Here is a 7,821-nt window from a genome sequence, read left to right as displayed (position 1 = left end):
CACATGGACATCCGGAGTGGCGCGAACTGACACAAGGCGATCTGACACGAGGCGATGTGACATGAAGGAAGCTGACTCAAGGCATGGCGGGTCTCGGGCAGGGCACTTGTTCTTCACTCAATCCACCGTCCCTGCCCTGGCGATCTCCACGTGTCCTGCCTGTCACCCACCACCTTTGTCCTGCATCCTCACGCCGCGTCAACACCCATGAAAATCACCAGGATTTTTGGCGTATAGTCGTGAGCTGCAGTTTCTACGCTTTCTCTATCCCTGAGATAAAAAGAAAAAAGGAAAAAAAAAAGAAAATACAGACCTATCATTGATGGTTCAAAGCTCTTGCAGACTGCCTGAGTAATGGTGCTATTGCAAGCTGTTCCTTATGTAGTCTAAAAATGGCTTTGATCTATTATTCGTGAACTAAACAGCAGGTCTTTCATCAGTGCAGTATCCTAGCTGCCAGTTCCCTCCAAGTAGGGGTGGGATTAGAGGATGGGTAGAGCCTAGAGCTGACGCGTATACGTTTGGAGTCACAGTGTTGAAATAAGTGCATGAATTAATAAGCAGTGGATCATACACACGAACGTGCATATTCATTCATACACTAGTTCCTGCACTGCAATTCTGCCATAAGTTCGCCAGAATCATGACAGGGAGAAAGGAATGCACTGAGACAAACAGATATGCAACTTAAGAGGAACAAGACACTAAGACGGGAGCTCTTCTAGAGACGGCGGCCTTGGACTGTTACCTAATTCTAAGATGCTTGAACTAACCTATACGTTTTTCCCACAAGGAATTCTGGATTCAGCTTGCCCTACCTTATTTACTGATGTACTTTGATGTGTGATCTGTGCACTGGATTCATCGTTCCTTACCCATGTGTCAGCGTGCTTTGAAGTGTGGCTTTGCACTCTGAATTCAACATGACTTGACTTCGTGGTGTGCTCTGAAGTGTGGTTTGTATTCAGCGTTCAACATGACTTGCCTCTGATGTGCCAGAAATTGTGGTTTGGATTCAGCATAACTTTCTCTTTATGGGCTTCGAAGTGTGACCTGGATTCATTGTAACTTTCCTCCTTGTTTACGTGTTTTGAAGAGTTGTTTGCGATGCCCTACCTTCGCTTCAGTCCCTCTGCTCTCTGTGCGAGGCCCTATGACCCACCTCGCACAGGGCACAGAATAGTCACCCCGGGAGTCCCATCTGAGGTGCAACACTGAAATACACTCGTCTGTATAGTGTTTCCTTCGAGTCAAGACGGTGTTGCACTCCAGCCTAGCCAGAGTGTCCTTTGAATATGTCGAGTTTGTGGTGGACCCCTTGTACGAGGTGACGTGTTTGTGTGTGTGGATGTTTGTTTGTGTGTGTTTATTTTTGCTGCTTCCAGACCATTCTTCGTATTGGGAGGGGCCTCTCGTAATGATGGGATTAATTAAAGCTCTTTTTAAAACACCCTTCAGTTCGAAAAGTCTCTCTCTGGCTAAATACACGTCTGGAGGTTGCAAAGAAAATAAACAGATAGATAGATAGACACATTACCTGGTTCAAGGGGTGTAGGTGTGCCTGTAGACCACTCGAGGACCAGCTGGCTTCCCGTAGAGCGAGTGTGGTCCTGCTGTTGGTCTCTTGAGTGCCACGTGAGCTAACAGCCAATGCACTCGCTCCCTCTCGTTGGTGATGCGTTTGTGAGTTTGTGTGCTACGGATTGTTGTTATTGAGGAGGGATTTTTAGCACTAAACCCTTTCCAGTCCCGCGCAACCTCATTGTTTCATTCTTCCTACGAGCAGGTGATTTTATTCAGCCGTGCACTTATCGACTTAGCTTTGATACCTACCTCCCTGATTCATTGCCATAGTTCTTTCCTCAGCTGAGTAAAATCGTCAGGGGTAGCGAGAATGAAACAAGCGCGTCACGGCACTGAAGGGGTTTAATCAGAGGGTTTTTTTCAGTGTGACGTCAACCCCTCCAATTTCATGACGTCTGTTGCCACTTTACCCTTGCCATTTATAGACGATTTCATTCAGCTAAAGGAGACTCTGCGACTGTGAAGGGGTTAATTAAGCCTGTATCTAACCCCTCCAGTTCGACAACCCTCCATGATGCTAGGAAATCGTCTGGAACTAGCAAGGAATCGTAGTGAAGGAAGTTAACCATTTCACCATGATCTCGCGTTTTTATAGCTCCTTCTTGCTGCCACCAGACGATTTTATCCAGCTTTGTGTAGTTCCTCCTGGTAGTGAAGGGGTTGAGGAAGCTTTTAACTAACCCCTCCAGCTCGCAGTGTATCCTCAGCTGAATAAAATCGTCCAGAGACAGCAAGAATGAGACTGAAGTAGACGTTCTCTTTTTGGCGGGGTTAACTCTAGGCTTCCACGACCTGACAAGCCAAGTCTTGTTGAATTCCCGAAATAATAATAATAAAAATAAAAATAATAATAATAATAATGCAGTGTTTTTGGAATCACATGTAATAACTAATATGAGTAAGTACAATGAAAGATAAAGCCTTTTTTGTCTTAATTTCGTTCTTAAGCAAATAAAACCCAAGTATTCAGGAGAAGAACTGGCAAGACGGATACACAGAAGTCATTACACTTGCCTCAAAAGGTGTTAGTAAGCTGTTAATCACGAGAGAGAGAGAGAGTGAGAGAGAGAGAGAGAGAGAGAGAGAGAGAGAGAGAGAAAATAGGGAGAGAATAAACTAACATTGGTAAAAATCCGCCAAAACCTGTTGCTAAATGAAAATGGCTGCCTCTAGACCTAGCTACAAAATCGCTAATAATTAATAATAATAATAATAATGAGGAGGAAGGAAGAGACAGAGTATGGAGAAAATTGCTGGTATATGGGTGCCTAAAACGTGTATCTGAGTGTTGACTGACGCCGCGTCCTGTGAGGGGTGGTGTCGACTATCGAGCAGCTGGGGATGTCTGTGTATACTCTTGATTTTGATTGATTATAGGACTTTCAGGGGACAGTATACGGACAGCGCTGTATACATGAGGTCGAGTCGAAGTATACACGAGATAGATTCAGTATACACGAGATAGTCAAAGTATACACAAGATAGAGTCAAGGTATACACGAGATAGTCAAAATATGCACAAGATAGTCAAAGTTTACACGAGATAGAGTCAAGGTATACATGAGATAGAGTCAAGGTATACACGAGATAGTCAAAGTATACACGAGATAGAGTCAAAGTTTACTCCTGACTGATTTCACTGTAGAGCTTCATCAGTGGAAACTTCAGGAATACTCTTTGACTCTACCTCATGTATACTTCATCCACCATTCACCAACTTTTCAGAGTCACATGATGAACAGTGTATACGTGTGTCGTGCTGGGATTAAGGATTAGGGTTAGGATTATAGTGACTGGTAACCCTAGTCTGAAAATATGAAGAGTGGGATTACAACTACATGAGATGGGGAGGAAATATAATCAGACAGAAGATGGAGAAATACTCAAAGGAAGCCCCTCCCCATGCAACGAAGCCTACTACTTCAGAAAATCCTGAATAAATGCCTCACGGAACTTATGGAAGGCAAACACCCACAGGAAATACTTCCAACATGAATGATTGTTTTGACGGAAAAATAAGGTAATTTGGAGTAAAAGAAAGAGCATTTGGAGTACTGCTTTGGCTGCGTGAGAGGAAAAACCTTCGTAAAAGTTTCGAGAAAAGCAATAATTACAGAAAACACCTCTCATCCTTTGTAAATATTTAGATTCTTTGCTTATCAATAACTGCAAGCCCCAACACTTCCAATATAGTAGAGTTATCCATTTATTCTTCCATTCTCTATGAAACGCACTACACAGAAAACTGATATTTTAGCGGAAGCTATTTTAAATTAGTTAAAGCCTTTCGTTTTTTCCTAAGCAATAGACTAAATACATAAGCTCATTGTGGGTATCAGTAATTGACGGGATATGGGATGGGTCCCACATTTGGCTTAAAGCACCTGTGGAAAATTATTTAAGAAGAAAATGAGGTGACGAAGCCTAAGTTAACGAAATATTCAGAGTAACTTCTGGAGACAGCGCTCTTAATACGTCTAATACCGAGTGATATATAGCGTGTTAGAAAAAACTGGGAAACAAATTTAGAATACATCATAAGCACAACATATTTTTTTCTTCTTAATTCTCTGGTCCATCCTTTTCAAACAATTCTGGTGACTGAAGAGGCTGTCACATCTCAAACGGGTACAAGAAGTAGGCTACTTGGTGTTTACATTTCGTCTCTAAATATGACGATAGCATTTACTCCGGTACCAAACGTTTTTAGTACTACAGTGCACAAATTGATTCACAGGCTCAATAAATTTCCATGAGCTACCGCATGGACAACAGGGGAAATCTTCAGATGTTTCACCGACGCACAAGAATCGTGTAAATGAAGCACCAGAGTTCTAAGCAGCTGGGCAGAGTCGTCACATCGTCAGTAATTAAGCATCATCAGTCTTTTCTCACTGTGCACAGGGTGAGGGAGACGTGGCAAATCAGGCCTTTATTGATGCGTATTGAATGCACGAAGATCTTTAAGAGAGACTGGTAATTATTGCAGAGATCCAAATGTTCCTTGAAACACTATTAAGGAAGTTCCCAAACGCCTCCTCCTTGGCGATTGATTCTTTTCTCTATACGTTACTTTCATTTAAATCATTCTAATATCGCCATACTCTGCAAAAATTAGGTACAAAATAACATTCACCAGCCGGATCTACAAACAAATCGCTGAGGAAGAGAAGCTAGGGAACCTTCTTAAAACTAACGAGAATACGGGCATAAATCCGTCCTTGCACTGCTGGGACCTGGATGAATAGGACAATGGGCGAAACAAACTGCACCCAACAGTCTGACCGGCGCGGGAAACACCGTGGGAAAGGAGAACGAGGAAGAGGTGTTGGATAGTGGCCAAGAAAGACGCATGCTTCGTTGTAGCGTGGCAGAGACAGGTTAGAGCTGGATTGTTTATTTTCCCTAACGTTAGAGCTTGTCTTTATTTTCCCTGGCGTTAGAGCTTATTTTCCCAAACATTAGAGCTTGATTCTTTTATTTTCCCTAACTTTAGAGCTTGATTCCTTATTTTCCCTAACGCTAGAGCGTGATTCTTTATTTTCCCTGACGTTAGAGCTTATTTTCCCTAACGTTAGAGCTTGATTCTTTATTTTCCCTAACGTTAGAGCTTATTTTCCCTAACTTTAGAGCTTGATTCTTTATTTTCCCTAACGTTAGAGCTTGAGTCTTCTTGGTTCTGTGTAACTCAAAGCATTACAGGGAATAAAGACTTCAAGCTCTTACCTGTGTCTCTCTCCCACGTAAGATTTCCACCTGTAATGGATAATCTACAGGTGTCATTATCCATCCTTCTCACCTTGGACACGACAGGAAGCAGGTGAGTGTAGATTTCTCTCTCTCTCTCTCTCTCTCTCTCTCTCTCTCTCTCTCTCTCTCTCTCTCTCTCTCTCTCTCTCTCTCTCTCTCTCTCTCTCTCTCTCTCTCTCTCTCTCTCTCTTTTAATTAATGATAGAAGCTTGTACTCTTTATGAGATGAATGCAATGTTACCTCAGTTACCAAGAGAGGAAGTATATCTGTGTGTGTGTGTGTGTGTGTGTGTGTGTGTGTGTGTGTGTGTGTGATTAGTTCTACCTGCCTGTGCATTACCCTCACCTGAGCTTCCGGTAGTCAATAAACCTTCAAACCTTTAAAAATGTATAAGCAATAAAACGACATAAAACTGGTAGCCACATATAAAGGATGTGTGGATAGAAGCGCAATAAAGCAGGTTTTAACTCTGACCGTATGTTCCGTATTCCGTATTGCGCTTAACCCCTTCATTACGAGTCAGGCTAAATCGTTTGGAAATAATAGGACCATGATAAAGAGAGAGAGAGAGAGAGAGAGAGAGAGAGAGAGAGAGAGAGGTGTCATGATAGTAAAGGAATTAATATAGATATAAAAAAAAATACATCTAAAGTTTGTATTCAAAAGGACATGGTGTATATTCGTAGGCAATATAATTAAATGGCCCCCCTTTTTTGTTTTATGTGAGGAAGAAGGAACCAAAGGCCATGAGCCCGCAAAACTGTTCCTTCCAAGAGAAAAAACAAAATACAAGAGAGAGCCAAATTCAAGATCCATTCATTTCGAGACGCCTGGACACACTGCGTTTGAAAGACTGGAGATCATAGGAAGCAGGAAATACAGACAGAGGGAGACAGTTCCAGTTTGAGGGATGCTTCCTATTACACGTTTCATGTTGCAAAATACGGCAGATGTTGCAAATTTAACCCTCTCAGCCTGATCATGTGATTCTCCTATAAATCTTTGCCACCTTTAGACGATTTTTAGTCAGCTTTGGGGAGATCTGTTTGACTGAAGAGGTATGTGGAAGTGAAATGTAGCCTCCAGTTCGAAAAGACTGTCTTGGAGATGAATAAAATTGTCTGGAGATAGCAGGGGTAAACGAGAGAGAGAGAGAGAGTCAACTGGACGTTTAGGAATTTGAGATGTAGTTGTGAGCTGATGTTTATGGTATTGGTGGTGATGGAAGCAGCGAGGAAAGGATGGTAATGATGAAATGGTAATGATGATGAGCCGCTGGAATACAGGTTTGTCGCTGATACACTTCATATCATGTAATTACACTCGTATGTTTGCAAATGAGGCGGGGTGTAGCCATGGGGGGAACAGGATCCACCCACCCCCTTCCCCCAGTATGATCTACAGGAAAAATAACTATGGGAGGGGGGAAATAGATATGGTAGGAGGGATATAAATACGAAGGGGGGTCAAGGCTGGCTCCCCCCACCTTCCCCACTAATTAGAGAAACAGGCAAAAGGTATAAGAATCACCTCTTCTTGCGACTACCCTCCTACCCCAGTTCCTTGCATTTTTCTGCCTTGTCTTCACTTAATTTAGACACACCAGTCATTTTGTGTGTCAGAACTGTTAGTAGCACAGTTGTTAAGCATTACAGTCACTTACAGTCAGTTCACCTATTTGTTTTTATTCCATTTTGTACAGGAATTAGAAGCACAGTGTTAATATATTTCGAGTTTGGTACACGGAGAGAAATTGACATAAAGTCTTTAATAATTACTGAACCAAATATAAAGATCTGTTTTTTCTCCCAGTGATAAATTTTGAGCCGCTGCTTCCACCGCAAGTACTACACCACCTCTACCACACTACCACACCGCTACCACACCACCACCACACCACTATCACCATCACACCACTCCTACTAAACACCTACCACCACCACCACCATACATCTGTCCACGTTACGTCTCCCACAATCTTTTACCACAATTCTCACATCTAGCGCTATCTACCACAGTTTTACCACAGCTTCCACTACCACTGCAATCCCACCACAACTACCACAACCATATACCACGCAGAACACCGTCATTACATCCACCATCATCAGAATTCTACCACACCACCACCAGCACTTACCACACACTAACAAATTCTCAGCCATCTCCCATAGTGTTTCATAGCTACCACCACCACCAACCACAATCTACCACCATTATCCACCACAATCCCACGACAACTACCACCATCCCTACCACCATTCACAGGCAGCTGGTAGGGTCAGGTTACAGGTCTTTTCAGCCTTCACGTAAGCGCCTCTACACACGGGAGTCTCCATTGTCTCTGTAGGCCACTGTGTCTCTCGATCCCCGCTTTCTGCTTTTGTTTGTGCGCGTGCGTGTGTATGGTGCTTGGAAAGTGTGTGTGTGTGTGTGTGTGTGTGTGTGTGTGTGTGTGTGTGTGTGTGTGTGTGTGTGTGTGTGTG

General features: G+C 42.9%; 1 long non-coding RNA gene across 1 annotated transcript in view; it reads left to right on the top strand.

The window, feature by feature from the left end:
• Positions 1-4,056, top strand: part of LOC145392919 (uncharacterized) — a 6,615-nt gene extending 2,559 nt beyond the window's left edge. The window contains exons 2-3 of the long non-coding RNA XR_013896082.1: positions 1-2,898; positions 3,092-4,056. The exon at positions 1-2,898 is cut by the window's left edge and continues 206 nt beyond it. This is a non-coding gene — a long non-coding RNA (uncharacterized LOC145392919). The remainder of the gene's footprint in view (positions 2,899-3,091) is intronic.
• Positions 4,057-7,821: the final 3,765 nt, after the last annotated feature.

The sequence above is a fragment of the Coenobita brevimanus genome, chromosome 23 (genome assembly GCF_032717465.1).
Source record: "Coenobita brevimanus isolate Jiangsu-jjx chromosome 23, ASM3271746v2, whole genome shotgun sequence".
Classification (NCBI taxonomy): Eukaryota; Metazoa; Arthropoda; class Malacostraca; order Decapoda; family Coenobitidae; genus Coenobita; species Coenobita brevimanus.
This window is presented reverse-complemented; position numbering and strand designations above follow the sequence as displayed.